This window comes from Muntiacus reevesi, chromosome 4 (genome assembly GCF_963930625.1).
Source record: "Muntiacus reevesi chromosome 4, mMunRee1.1, whole genome shotgun sequence".
Classification (NCBI taxonomy): Eukaryota; Metazoa; Chordata; class Mammalia; order Artiodactyla; family Cervidae; genus Muntiacus; species Muntiacus reevesi.
The window spans coordinates 102,184,316-102,199,907 of record NC_089252.1 but is presented as its reverse complement, the minus strand read 5'-3'; the positions used below and the strand labels follow the sequence as shown (position 1 = coordinate 102,199,907).

The window sequence follows — 15,592 nt, the reverse complement described above, 5'->3', positions numbered from 1 at the left end:
ACTGAACTGATGATAATATTCTACAGTCTTCTGTATACTATGGATTTTGTTTCTCTGGAGAACCCTAATGCACTCCTAAAATAACTGAATTCCTATCAGAATCCATCTCTTACAACCAACACTTTCATAAAATGTCAAGTCGTTACATGATTTAAAAGGTAAACAAAAAACCCCCACAAAATACAGCAAATCTAGGAAGAATAACATCTGTCTATATATTGATCAAACTCATTCAAGTATTTACATTAATTTTAAATGCAACTATACATCATACTACTGGTAATAATTTTGTATCCTTTCTAAGGCTATTTTTTTCAGGGTATAACAACTCATTAGGATACTAAGTTACAGCATATTCCTTTGAACTGATAACAGTACCAGATCTTTCTGGGTTCAAGTCCAGCTCCACTATCATTCACAGGGTGACCCTGGGCAAGCTACCTCTGTGTACCTCAATTTTTCTATATATAAAATGGGGGTAACAAAGCAATCTATAGATTCAATGCAATCCCTATCAAGCTACCAACGGTATTTTTCACAGAACTAGAACAAATAATTTCACAATTTGTATGGAAATACAAAAAACCTCGAATAGCCAAAGTAATCTTGAGAAAGAAGAATGGAACTGGAGGAATCAACCTGCCTGACTTCAGACTCTACTACAAAGCCACAGTCATCAAGACAGTATGGTACTGGCACAAAGACAGAAATATAGATCAATGGAACAGAATAGAAAGCCCAGAGATAAATCCACGAACCTATGGACAGCTTATCTTTGACAAAGGAGGCAAGGATATACAATGGAAAAAAGACAATCTCTTTAACAAGTGGTGCTGGGAAAACTGGTTAACCACTTGTAAAAGAATGAAACTAGAACACTTCCTAACACCATACACAAAAATAAACTCAAAATGGATTAAAGATCTAAATGTAAGACCAGAAACTATAAAACTCCTAGAGGAGAACATAGGCAAAACACTCTCCGACATAAATCACAGCAAGATCTTCTATGACCCACCTCCCAGAATATTGGAAATAAAAGCAAAAATAAACAAATGGGACTTAATGAAAATTAAAAGCTTTTGCACAACAAAGGAAACTATAAGTAAGGTGAAAAGACAGCCCTCAGATTGGGAGAAAATAATAACAAATGAGGAAACAGACAAAGGATTAATCTCAAAAATATACAAGCAACTCCTGAAGCTCAATTCCAGAAAAATAAACGACCCAATCAAAAAATGGGCCAAAGAACTAAACAGACATTTCTCCAAAGAAGACATACAGATGGCTAACAAACACATGAAAAGATGCTCAACATCACTCATCATCAGAGAAATGCAAATCAAAACCACAATGAGGTACCATTACACGCCAGTCAGGATGGCTGCTATCCAAAAGTCTACAAGCAATAAATGCTGGAGAGGGTGTGGAGAAAAGGGAACCCTCTTACACTGTTGGTGGGAATGCAAACTAGTACAGCCACTATGGAAAACAGTGTGGAGATTTCTTAAAAAACTGGAAATAGAACTGCCATATGACCCAGCAATACCACTTCTGGGCATACACACTGAGGAATCCAGATCTGAAAGAGACACGTGCACCCCAATGTTCATCGCAGCACTGTTTATAATAGCCAGGACATGGAAGCAACCTAGATGCCCATCAGCAGATGAATGGATAAGGAAGCTGTGGTACATATACACCATGGAATATTACTCAGCCGTTAAAAAGAATTCATTTGAATCAGTTCTAATGAGATGGATGAAACTGGAGCCCATTATACAGAGTGAAGTAAGTCAGAAAGATAAAGAACATTACAGTATACTAACACATATATACGGAATTTAGATAGATGGTGGCGATAACCCTATATGCAAAACAGAAAAAGAGACACAGAAATACAGAACAGACTTTTGAACTCTGGGGGAGAACGTGAGGGTGGGATGTTTTGAAAGAACAGCATGTATATTATCTATGGTGAAACGGACCACCAGCCCAGGTGGGATACATGAGTCAGGTGCTCGGGCCTGGTGCACTGGGAGGACCCTGAGGAGTCGGGTGGGGAGGGAGGTGGGAGGGGGGATCGGGATGGGGAATACATGTAACTATATGGCTGATTCATGTCAATGTATGACAAAACCCACTGAAATGTTGTAAAGTGATTGGCCTCCAACTAATAAAATAATATTAAAAAAAAAAAAAAAGAAAGAGGGAAAAAAAAATAATAAATAAATAAATAAATAAACAGAAAAAAAAAAAAAAAAATGGGGGTAAGTAATACACCCTCCATGAATCTGCTGTAAGAATTAAATGTGATAGCACATATAAAACACAAAGTAAATTGTGTAGCAGTGTTTTTCAAATAGTAAGTTTCTGATTAGTGAAATAAATTTAGTGGGTCTCACAACTATCATTTGTTAAAAATAGCATAAATTCATTAATGTAGGAAATATCAGAGGACACTAGACATACAGAGGGTGAGTATTGTGTTACCAAATTTGTTTTAGATATGTGTGCACACACACACACACACAGACCAGGTGACACACACAGACTGTTTAGATTTTTGTCTTAAAATTGGGTTACAGTGAAAAACAAGTGTGAAAAGCCAGCTTCCACCATATAGTAAGTGCTCAATAAAATTTGGTAGCATTGTCATTATTTTCTCACTCTAAGAGGTAATACGCCTTTCTTTACTAGCATAGTAAAAGAAAGCTGCTAACATTGGTGTCGATTTTACGCCTGTTTCCTGCAATGCTGCTTAAGAGTCACTCCAGCTCCCTAAGTTAACTTGCCAACTCTCTCTCCTCAAAGGACTCAGGCGGTCATTTAAATATTTTCTGACTCACAATGCTGGCCAAGGATTAGCGAGGCCCTGCCCAGTCCAGAACACATGAAATGTGATTTGCTAAGAAAACTACTTGAGTCTGCAAGGCTGCACAGGGCTTTTGTAAAATTAAAGCCATGCTGGAGAGACACAGTTCTCTCCCCCACCCCTACCCCCCGGGAGATGTGTCATAAAGAGAGGTTACATAAGGTCAGTTAAGCTGTACCTTCTGAGGCTGGAACCTCAGCTCTGTAATGTGCTTCCCTGTTTGGGGGCTGGGTTATGTCACTGTGTTTTTCCCCTAACTTTCCAGCCACACTTGCAGGCACACACACTCCTCACTTAAGAATGGAAATGAAATCCCTATCAACTGTTCTTATAGCTTAGGTAAAGGGAATCTGTTAAACCAAAGGAGCTTAGATTTTGAAGATCTCAAAATAATTTCTATTGCATGTAAGTTTTTCCCCTCCAAAAACGAAAAACTCAGCCCCAACTTTTTTGTAACAACAGTGATAAACAACTCCAATCCCCCACCACAGACAAACACAAATACACACACACATGCATTAGCACTGTTTTGTTTAAAATGGAGCTCCTTGTCCCAGCTGAGAGTAAGCTGAGGTGTGAGTGGATCTGCTGTTTCCAATGGAGTCCCCAGGTTGTTCCTTAAATTCAGAAAACCAGGTTCCTACAGATGCACATGTAGGTGCTGTGCTTCTTATTTCTTCTTCTGTGAGAATACAACCTTGGGCTTGTGCCAAGGCATTACATCTGGAACATATAAGTGCATGTAGGGGTGTAAACTAATCTTTTAATATGTGATAGTATTCCGTTCTTATTTTTATTCCATTCTTCAAACTATGATGGGGGGGCAATTGCTTTAGCAGCAAAAACCCTCCCGTTAAATGCAATCTATTTGCCTAGTAGATAAAACAGGTTAAAATGCAGCCTTACTCCAATGCCTTCCACCATTCCCTGGTACCTCCAGGGTGTGGGGTCCTTAGTTCTCACCACATTTCTCAAGGCATGGAGGCGGGGGAATTGAGGAGTATCTTTAGGGATCTTCATCACAGCCTCAGAGTAAAGGGAGCAGGTCGGTCGTATGCTTGGTCAGTGCCAGATGCACTCCCATTCCACAAAATCGGGTGTTAAATGTCTTATCCAAGGCCTTCAGCCTCAAACACTACACTATACGGTGTCACTTTCTTCAACCATGAAAAAAGATGCTGATGTTCCTGGATCTTTGTGCAGCCTGAAGGGTGGGCCTCTGAGCGTGTCCCCATAAGACAACGACCGGTGGAGGTGAGTGATGCACCCAGGAAAAGTATTTCAGGACTGGACTTAGTATTGATGAGACTGTCAAACTTCCCACTGACTACAGATTCAGCACAACCTTGTCACATACTTAGCTGTCTTTTTTGCAGAAATTGACAGCTGATCTTAAATTTTAAGCTGATCTTAAAATTCATATGGGGACCCAAAAGAGCCAAAGCAATCACAGAAAAGAACAAAGTTGAAAGAATTCATAATTGTTGATTTCAAAACTTACTACAAGGGTATAATAATCAAGACAGAACTGACAATGGTAGTATCATAAGGACAGACATATAGATCAATAGAATAGAACTGAGAATGCAAAAATAAACACATTTGTGACTGATTTCTGACAAGGATGTCAAAACAATTCAATAGAAGAACAGTCTTTTCAACAGACCGCGCAGAGTCAACAGGGCATCCACATGCAAAAGAATGAAGCTGTACTGGTCTACCTCACACCACACACAAAAATTAACCCAAAATGGATCAAAGACCTAAATAAAAGAGCTACAACTGTAAAATCCTTAGAAGAAAATTTAGCCATAAGTCTTTATGATCTTAGATTAGGTAAAGGTTTCTTAGTTAAGACACCAAAAGCAGAAGCAACACAAGAAAAATAGGTAAGTTGGCTTCACCTAAATTAAAACCTTGGGCTTTAAAGGACACCATCAAAAAAGTGAAAAGACCAACCCAAAGAATGGCAGAAAATACTGAAAAATTATGTATCTATCTGATAAGGGACTGAATCTAAAATATATAAAGAACCTTATAACTCAATACTAAAAACACAACTCAGTTTTTCAAATAAGCAAAAGATCTGAACAGACATTTCTCCAAAGATGATTTACAAATGGCTGATAAACACATTAAAAGATAGTCAATCAACACAATACTGAAGGAGAACAAAGTTGGAGGGCTGACCCTACAAGACAGGATTTACTATAAAGCTCCAGTAATCAAAACAGCCAGTACTGGCAAAAGACGAGACAAAAAAAAAAATCAATGGAACAGAACAGAGAGCAGAGAAATAGGCCCCCATAAATACAGTCTAGTGATCTCTGACAAAGAACAAAGGCAATACAGTGGGGCAAAGACCATCTTTTCCACAAATGGTGCTGAGAACAACTGAACATCCACACACACAAAAAAGAAAATCTAGACATAGACATCACATCCTTCACAAAAATTAACTCAAGATACATCACAGACCTTGTAAAATGCAAATGTCTGAAACTCCCAAAAAATAAAACAGTAGAAAGCCTAGAATACCTTGTAGTGGTGATGACTTTTTAGATCCAACATCAATAACACAATTCATGAAAGAAATAATTAATAAACTGGACTTCATAAAATTAAAAAAAATTTCTGCTCTGCAGTAGATAATACTAAGAGTAAAAGAAGATAAGCCACAGAGTGGGAGAAAGTATTTGTGAAAGACACAAGTGATAAAGGACTGTTACACAAAATATACCAAGAACTCTTAAAACTGAATAATAAGAAACCATCTGAATGAAAAATGGCCCAAAGACCTTAAAAGACACCTCGACAAAGAAGATACACACATGGCACGTAAGCACAGGAAAAGATGCTACATATCATCATATGACAACAGGGAAACAAAGTAAAACAGCAAGGAGGACACATATGGCAAAGGCTAAAATCCAAAATACTAACAGCACTAAATGCTGACTAGCAGGTGGAGCAACAGGCCCTCTCTCATATGCTGCTGCTGGGGATGCAAAACGGAACAGCCACTTTGGAAGGCAGTTTGAAGGTTTCTCAAAAAACTAAACACGCTGGGGCTTCCCTGGTGATGTGGGGGTCAAGAATCTACCTGCCAGTGCAGGGGACGTGGGATCGATGCCTGGTCTGGGAAGATCGCACATGCCGCAGAACAACTAACCCCGTGCACCACTTCTGAGCCCTTGCTCTGAGCCAGCCACACCTACTGAAGCCGGATAACCGAAGGCCACGTGCCGAGAGCCCATGTTCACAACAAGAGAAACCACTGCAATGAGAAGCCCATGCACCGCAGCAAGGAGCAGCCCCTGCTCACTGCAAACAGAGAAAGACCGCATGTAGCAATAAAGACCCAGCACAGCAAAAAAAAAACCCATAAAAACTAAGGACACTCTTATCATGTGACCCACTCCCTGGTGCTTACCCAAAAGAGCTGAAAGCTTATGTCCACACAAAAACCTGCACATAGATGTTTATAGAGGCTCTATTCATAATTTTCAGTACTTGGAAGCAACTAAGATGCCCTTCAGTAGGTAAAGGGAAAAATAAACTGGGATACACCCAGACATTCATTCAGCGCTAAAAATGTGCTATCAATTCATGAAAAGACATGGGAAATCTTAAATTCATATTACTAAGTGAAACAAGCCAAAATGAGAAGGACACACAGTGTATGATTCCAACAGTGTGACATTCTAGAAAAGGCAAAACCGTGGAGACAACAAAAAGACCGTTGAATACGGTGGGGGTGGAAGAAGGTATGAACAGGTAGAGCATAGAGGGTTTTTCAGTAGTGAAATATTCTGTTTGACATTGTTAAGATGGATATATGTCATTGTTCACCTACCCAAATCCACTGAAAGTAGAACACCAAGAGCGATGAGCACTTAGGGAAACTATAGAATTTAGATGTCCATGAAGTGCCCCTGCAAGTTCATCCTTGGTGATGAACGTAGCATTCCAGTGAGCCATGCTAATAATGGTGGGGGCTAGGCATGTGTGGGAGCAGGGAGCAAGGGGAAAATCTCTGTACCCTCCTCTCAGTTTTACTATAAACCCAAAACTGCTCTAAAAAATAAAGTTAAAAAACATATTTAACATCCCTAACCATTAGGAAAATGAAAATCAAAACCACAATGAGATCACTTCACCTGGACTAGAACAGCAATGATCAAGGAGGTGGACAGTGGTAAGCATCCGGTGAGGATGTGGAGTAATTGGAGCCTTCACACACTGCTGGTGGGACTGCAGAATGGAACAGCCCCAAGGCAAACATTTGGCACTTCCTCAAAATGTTAATCATTGAGTCACCATACAACCTGCAATTTCACTGCTCGGTACATACCTAAGAGAAGTGAAAATCCATTTCCACACAAATTTGTACACTCTTCCAGGGGAAGGTGAGAGCCAGGGCAGGTAAAAACAAGAGAGCATATGGACAGAGAAGGTGCTCTGGGACATATGGTTAAATGGGGGGGAAATAAAGGCTGGAGAAGAATACATACAAAATAAGTGATTATGCTAGCCTTTTAAAAAAATATACACAGGTACACAAACTTGTAAGGTAAGGTTGTAAGACAAATACACACCCAGTTGATCATAGATGTTCTTTCTGGATGAAAGCCTGGGATGAGGGAGGTGGAACTTCGTTATTTACTCTACAATTTCTGATTTGCTTGCTTTTCTGTGTATTAAGAAATAATCAGGGCAACGCATGCAAAAGAGAATTTCTTTTTCTAGCCAAAACAGAAGAAAAAGGACGAGGCCACTGGAGTTGGGTAGTGAGGGAAGCTGTGAAAGTGGACAAGAGCAAAAGAGCATCCCAAGTAGTGGGAATAGCAGGAGCAAAGATTTGAAAGTGGAAAAGCTTCTGGGGTGTTTGGAGGATGTCAGGTTCATTCTGTTACACGAACCAGTGGGGACCTGGGGTGAAGGTAAATCAGAACAGTGAGTTGAAGCAGCCACGTTCCAAAGGTGTCATATGCCCCTCAGGGAGTGACGGCCATGACGACGTAGAGTACTGCTGGGAGAGAACGGGGGGCTATAGTTGGGTAAGATGTCTCGGCAGCAGTTCAGCTTGGCCTCTGTCTCACCATAAACCAATCGCCAACTCCATTATCCAGATCTGTCTAGTAAGATGGTCTCCAAAAAGAATAACATCCACACCACTGAAGTCCCCAAATCTGAATGAAGAACTTCCTGTGTGTCTGAGCACACCTTTTCGATAGGAGCACAAAGAAGTGATGGAGTGACCTGGGTCAATCCTAAGTACCAGATGATGACCCCAGTAAGCCCGGCCACATGCAGGCTGTGAATGGGGTAAACACTTTGCAAATATCTTTTCAATTAATCCTCAGAGCAAAACTCTGAGGTACAGACAAGCACTATCTCCCTTTACTGATGGGCAAACAGGTCTGGGGGCTTCCTTGGTGGCTCAGATGGTAAAGCGTCTGCCTACAGTGTGAGAGACCTGGCTTCAATCCCTGGGTCAGGAAGATCCCCTGGAGAAGGAAATGGCAACCCACTCCAGTACTCTTGCCTGGAATATTCCATGGATGGAGGAGCCTGGTAGGCTACAGTCCATGAGATCGTAGAGTCAGACACGACTGAGCAACTTCACTGGTTCACTGCAACAGGCTTGGAGAGGTTAAGTACCTTGTCCAAGGTCACTCTCTTGGTTAACACTGCAGCAGAGACTGGAACACAAGACCCCAACTGCCATCTCTACATCTGCCAGACATTTCAATCTGCTTCAAAGCCAGGTCACTACTCTGCTCCAGTTTCCAGGAAAATATTACGGAGCTCAGAACTGGAGCTGAATTCAGAGGTTGGGGTTCTACCAGCAAATTCAGACCCATAAAGTTACTATATGCTGGCTGGAAGTGAAGGTGGGGTGTTGGGATAAGGAACCAAGTTGGACCGGTAACTAGCTAGCTTGCTCTTTAGCTGACTGAGCCAGGCGAGACACCAAACCTCCTCTGTCCTCCAAACTCTGGCCAGGGGTCCCAGTCTCTCTTTCTGAGCGTTTCTGTTTTGACTTGGGCCCCACGTCTAGTTCTGCCCTGAAAACCTGTACTTCACCTTGGAAAAGCCAGGAGACACCTGGGACATGAAAGTGATCACCTCCTGTAGCCTTGTTCCTCCATGGCCACCAGAGACCCTGGGGCACCCGCCCAATGTCCCCACAAGCCCGCACTGAGCCAGGGGCTGAGCACTCGCTCTGCCTCCCAGAGCTGACATTCCACAGGGATGTGCACCCAAGAGACGCCTAAGATACTTAAAACACCTGTCTCTCTTCATGTCACTGAACAGATATTCAGGGAAGATTAACTGGCATTTACTGAAGGCTGCTACGTTAGTTCCTTTCCCACGGTACATTCCAACACACACACACACACACACACACACACACACACACACACACACACAGCTATAACCAATGAGAATCCCGCATCAAGCCCCCAAGGCTCATGCTCATTGCCCAGGCAGCAGATTCAGGAACATCACTGCCCTAGGTCCCACTCTCTGGAAAGGAAAGACACCAGCCTCCTGGTCAGCCAGGAGCGCACACAATGCTGAGATCTTACTCCAGCCACCTGCTAAGATCTGAAGAGAGGCTGGGGGAGGTTCTGCCCGTATTGCCTCATTTCCTCTCTCCTCTCCCCAGGGAAACAGACCATATCCATATGTAAAGAGTGGTCCCCAAGGCACCCACATGGCTGCTCCCTCTTTCAAATGGGTTTCCACTCAAATACTGCTTCCTCAGAGAGACGTTCCCTAACTTAAACCAAACCTGCCTCCGTCCCAGCTACTCTGAATCCCCTTACCCAGTTTCATCTCCTTCATCACACTGACCACACCCCTTGGCATCCTATTATGGGTCTAGTTGTCTATTACCCATCTTCACCCCTGCGATGTGAACTCTGAAGGGAGGAGTGCTGTTGGTTTCCTGGGCGGCTGTGTGACCAGTGCCAGGGCACTCCCTCCATAAGTGATTCTTGAATAAGTGAAGAAAATTAGCTGAGCTAAGTGGCTAAGGTACATGGGGGAAAAAAGCAAGGTTTTCCTCCAAAACTCTCCACAGTGGACCCCGCTCCACTCATCACACTGGTGACCTCCCACAGAAACTGGAACTGACTCAATAAATTAGCATCATACACATAAACATTTTGTTTTCATCCAAGTTTCAACCTGTTTGTGCGAGGTGCCACGAATCAGGCAATATCCTTACAAACCATTAAGGTAATGGGTCCAAGGATTAATCTTCTAAAAATATAGCTAGGACTATAATTAATAAACTGATTAAGGAATTAACTGGACAAATCTCAAAAAAGAACAAAAAGAATGAAAGAAACAGAGCCCCATTCCTCATGGCCACCCACCCCTGCTGCCCAGTGAGTTACAGGAGCCTGGACGATAGAGAACTTGGCCTCCAACGGTTCTAAACAATTGCAGTTTTCTTTGGTGCCTCCTTGCCTCAGGCTCCCTCCAACGACTTTTGACTCAGGAGAACACTGAGCTCTGGTCAGGGGCTCAGGAACTTTGGTGATGGCAGAGAAACAGAGGCAGCTCACTGGGATGGATGGGTGGTGGATGAAAGGATCAGGATGCAACTTGGACCAGAAAAACTGGAGCAGTAGCACGCACCTCTCCTCCTCATCAGAGGGGGTACAGGGATAACATCCGGTTCTCTGCATCCCACATCTTTCTCTATCAGGAATAGGCTCTCTCAGGAGGCAACGAGTTCCCTTCATTGGAGGATCCAAGCTTGGGTTAAGCAGTAACTAAGAGGAGGTGCTGTAGAGGTGGTTTAAACTGCAGGCTGAACTGTGTGACCTCAAAGGCCACGCTGTAGACTGACATTCCTATGGGCCAGTTCCTTCGCATTTCACTACTCCTAAACCTCTCCAGCCTCCACGAGCCTCCCTCAGTGGATACCCAGTCCGTGCTGTCCCTCACGGACATTTAGTGGGCACTTACTGTGTGCCAGGGGCCAGAGTGGAGCAGGGACAAGGGCAACAGGATTTTATGTTCTTCTGGGTGGATGAAGACAATAAACCCATGAGCAGATCCGTGAGGAAAACCATTTGAGGCAAGCTCCAAGAGTAAAATACAATGGGGGAATACGGGACTTCTCTGGTGGTGCAGAGGATACAAATCTGCCTGCCAACGCAGGGGATCCCTAGTCTGGGAAGATCCCACATGCTGCAGAGCAACTAAACCCATGTGCCCCAACTTCTGAACCTGCACACCTAGAGCCCGTGCTCCGCAACAAGAGAAGCCACCACAATGAGAAGCCTGTACACTGCAATTAGACACTAGTCCTCTCTCTGCGACTAGACAAAGTCCTCACACAGCAACAAAGACCGAGTGCAACCAAAAATAAATTTTAAAAGTGGGGGAACATGACAGAAACTGACAGAGAAGGGACTGCTCTGGACAAAGTTGTCAGGGGAAACTTTTCTACAGAGGAAACATTGAGCTAAATGGCATGAAAGTGCCAGACATGAGAAAAGGTGATGAAAGAGCGTGCTCAGCAGAAGGAAAAGCACATGCAAAAGAGAAGTCTGAGAAGTCTCCTGACAAGTTGAGTTCAAATATTCATCAACTGCACCCTATCCTAAAGGCCCCACCACAGGCCCTAAACACACATCTCCCTCCACCCCGCCTGCCTTCTTTCCCCACTGACTTCTTTATCAGATTTTCTCAAGTCAAGGCAGAGCTGATTTGACTCTGAACTTTCCACTGGCAGGTGTGCTCTGAGCAAGGGCACAAAGGAACATGTGTGCACCTCTACCTACAGGGACAGAGGAAACGCTGACATCTTGACTCCATAAAAAAGTGGGCCTGTCTTGTATAGGGAACCATAACTCCCATCTTCCCACCTGGCGTTCAGGGCCCACATTTGGAGGATGCAGGCCTTTTGTAGAATACGATCTAAAGAGAACCCTCTGAAAAAATACACACCTGTGCTCCAAGCATCTCAGGTGTATTTCAGAAGGATCTTAGAGCCCCAGGTTCAGAACGTCTGTCTGTGGTTACCACCGTTATAAGAAAAAACTAAACTTGTTCAGCCCAGGAGCACCCCACTGATAGAAGGGACAACCTGTTAGAGGTGAGTAAATGAAAGAGAGGGGACAAGATCAGGCCCTCAGACCCATAAACAGACGCCACACTACCTCATCTAGCTCTGACAGAAGATGTCAGCCTGCCAGGGTACCAAGGCCTGAAGGGGTCCTTAATGAAACCTTATCCGCTCCACTCCAGTGAGGGAAACATCCCACAACACCCCAGAGCCTCCAGAGAAGGTCCAAGACCCCTTTTTCCAGGACTGTCCTTGACAAAGGTCATCTCTAATCTCACACTCTGAGACAACATTTCGCACAAGGCTGGTTAAGCATAGGAAGTGTTAATGCAAAGCCCAAGTGTTTCAAGGCGGAAGGGGACACCAGGCTACTGTGTAAATAATTCAGGTCCTTATCAGGAAATGGGGAAGTGCAGAGAGCTTGCTCACCTAGCTCACAGGGGAGTTAGGGGTGGTGGAGCTCTGTAAATGTCAGTCAGAATAGTAACAAGAAGGACAGTTAGCCCAGGGAGAACTTACCTTGTACCAGGCACTACAATAAAAACTTTAATCTTACTCAACCTTTAAGGGTTTCTACTATTATCATCTCCACTCTACAGATGAGGAAACTGAGGCATGGGCAGGTGAAGTAACTTGCGCAAGACTACACAGCTGACACCCAGACATAGCAAAACTCTTCCACACCCCAGGGTAGAAGGAGGTAACACCTGGGCAGTGCATGAACTGCTTAAAAATAAGTTTCTGCTAGTTCACCCAAGACAACCACCGTTTGGCAGTTCTCGCATCCTTGCCCGGTCCTGGAGGCATTAGGCATTAAATGGTGAACCCTCGAGGAACAAGCCACTCAGTTTCAGAATGTATAAGCCCTTGATGGGGCCGCTGATACTGCAAGCGCGGCTCTTCCTCGTGGCAAACCCCATGGGAACTCGACTCGGTAGAAACTTCCACACTCAGAAAACGCTTGCCCCTCTCTGGCTACGAGGGACCGAAGTTCGCCTTAGCCCCATGGTGTCCGCCTCCCCCTCCTCTATCCCTGGATCCTCGAGCCGCTTAGTTTAAGCAGCAACAAGCACGGGAGCCCGAGTGGGCCCGAGACCGCAGCCACCGCCCCGCGCGCGCAAAGCCGGGTTCCCCGCCGCGAAGTGACTGGTGGGTCCTGCGAGCCCCGACAAACAGCGCCCGACGGGAAGACCCGCGGAGGGAAAGGGGCTGCACCCCAAGACAGGTGGCACCTCCCTCCCCGGAAGTGGGTCCGGGAACTTTTAGCCCAGGAGCTACCAGAGGGTCGAAGGCAGGGTCTAGGCGGAGCGGCGGCCGGTCGGGGCTGGTCGTGGCACTGCCTACCTGTGCCGCGTCCGGGGTTCCCCTGAGCGTTCAGGGTGCCCGGAGCCACGAGCGCGCACTGTGCCGCGGGCACCGGGATGAGCGAGGGCGGCTTGGAGGTGGGGTCCAGCTCCGGCTTGGTGGGTGAAGTGGAGAGGAACCAGCCCGGGAAAGCCTCCCGCCCCAGGGTGTCTAGCAGGGTCTCCGGCCCGGGAAGGTCTAGCGGAGTAGCGGGGCTCCAGGCCAGCCACCCACACTCACCTCGGCTCCCAGTACGGGCTCGACCCGCGGGGCTGGCGCGCGCCGCCGCTACGACTCTGGCAGCGGCCGCTACGGGGGCGGCTCCCCGGGGCGGGGCGGGGCCGGGGGCGGAGAGGCCGGGCCGGCCACGTGGGCGGGAGGCGGGCCGGGGACCCCAGCGGGCGCCAGGCCGGGTGGCGGGGAACTCGGACTCAGTCACGCTTGGCCGCTGCTCAGCACTTCCCACTTCGCACCCTGTCGGGGTCCCAGGGAAGACTGGGGACGGAGAAGGGGAGGCCTGGCCCCCGGGGCAGGCCTAGCACCCATTTGGGAGATAACTTACTGGGTCCGGAAAAGGATGCGCAGCCCCCCGAATCGGTGGCTCCGGGGATCTGCATCCCAACGGGAGGGGGCTGTGGCGACTCCCGAGCTCCGGACAGCAGGAGCGGCCCCGGCGGGCGAGGGCCCGGGTCAGCGCTTGGAGCCGCAGCCTCGCCTACCAGGCTGACCTTGGGCGTGTCTGGTCCTGCCCAAGCCTCACTTTCCCCGACTGTGGGAGTGAGAATAAGGCGAATCCCCGCGCGCCCAGCAGGTTCTCAGAAAATACGTTTGTGGGCGGATGCTGAGTTTGAAAGAGCAGCAGCCAGCAGTGTGGCCTGGGTCTTTTCTGCCGAAATAGACATGAGAATCTAAATACTAAAAGCATTTTCTGTACTTATTCATCCATTCAACAGATTAAATTCTTCCAGTCCTCAGAACCCCATAAAGTCAGGAATAAAAAAATATCCCTACACACTAGTTATGAGCTCTTATGAAAGTACAAACCATGATAAAAAAGAAAAAGTTCATCATCTGCTTTGATGTGCCTGGCGAGGACTTCGGGTGCTTGATCTAGTTGCACGTTCACAAGAGCCTTGTGAGGTGTAGGGCTTGTATGGGCCGTCTCAGGAACTGAAGCTTAGAAAAGTGAAGCCAGCCCCCAGGTCAGAGGGGAAAACACCAGTTCCAGGGCTAAGTTTCTCCGCAGCCATACCGCCAGTAAACCGAGGATCAGGTTCTGAGTGAACCTCCTCACTCTCTCCATGGGGCGAGCTCTAACCCCCACCCCCTCATTCCACCTCACAAGAGGGAGGAGGATGTTGAGGGCTTCCCAGGAGGGACCTGCCCTGGCAGCAGCCGCTGGGTTGTAAATCTCCCAGCCCAGGCACCACCACCCCCACACACCATCACCAGCACCAGGCATTCAGACCTTCATATGGCACAGCTGAGACTCCCTTTATTGCAAACTCCTGTCTCTCCTTTGCAGGGACTCAGCCTCCTAGAGCTGCGTGACCTCTTCCTAGCCCACAGCCCACCTTCTGGGCCAGAAACTGACCAATCTTGAGGAAAGGAACTTTCATTCCAACAGGGGCAACTTCATTCCACTACACCTTGACCCCAAACCCAGTGCTTCATGACCTATCCCTTTCCTGTGTAAGGATCACACACCCTCTCCAGAACTCCATCTCCAAGGCCAAAACCTATATCCAGATCCCTCGTCCTCGACCTTTTCTTCCAAACCTCTTTTGTTACTCTCCCTCCTCCACACGGTAGAAGATCACTTACTACAGCCAGCCATGTTTATTAGGTAATAATAAAGGGCTTCCACTCGCTCAGCAACCCAGAGCTCGGCAGGCACTTCCGCCCCAGAGGTCAGCACCTGGTGCTCTACTCAGGTGGCGTCGTCCGAGATAAAATTTCTGTTTCCATTAGATTCATGTAATGACTGGAGCATCTGCTACATGCCACAGACCACGCCAGACTCTGAACCTCAGCAGTGACTGTGTCACAAGGCAGACAGACATAGTCCCTGACCCCACGGAGCTCACGGCTGACGTGGGAACAGTCAGAGCCATCACTGGGCAGGTGAGGGGGCAGGACGTGGTGAGAGACACACAAGGAAGTGCCGGCCCAGACTCGAGCACCGGAAGGCTTCCTGTGGGATGTGGGGCGACAGGGCTGCAGAGGACAGACGTGGAAGCCCAGAGGTGGGAGAGCAGAGGGCACGCTTCTGGAAGCCC

General features: G+C 46.5%; 1 protein-coding gene across 3 annotated transcripts in view; it reads right to left on the bottom strand.

Annotated features, from left to right (window-relative positions):
* Positions 1-13,919, bottom strand: part of ARHGEF3 (Rho guanine nucleotide exchange factor 3) — a 308,227-nt gene extending 294,308 nt beyond the window's left edge. The window contains exon 1 of one of the 3 annotated variants that reach the window (XM_065933449.1): positions 13,876-13,919. The gene's annotated coding sequence lies outside the window, so the exon portion shown is untranslated. The other 2 variants (XM_065933447.1, XM_065933448.1) reach the window with 2 other exon arrangements.
* Between the last annotated feature and the right edge of the window lie 1,673 nt (positions 13,920-15,592).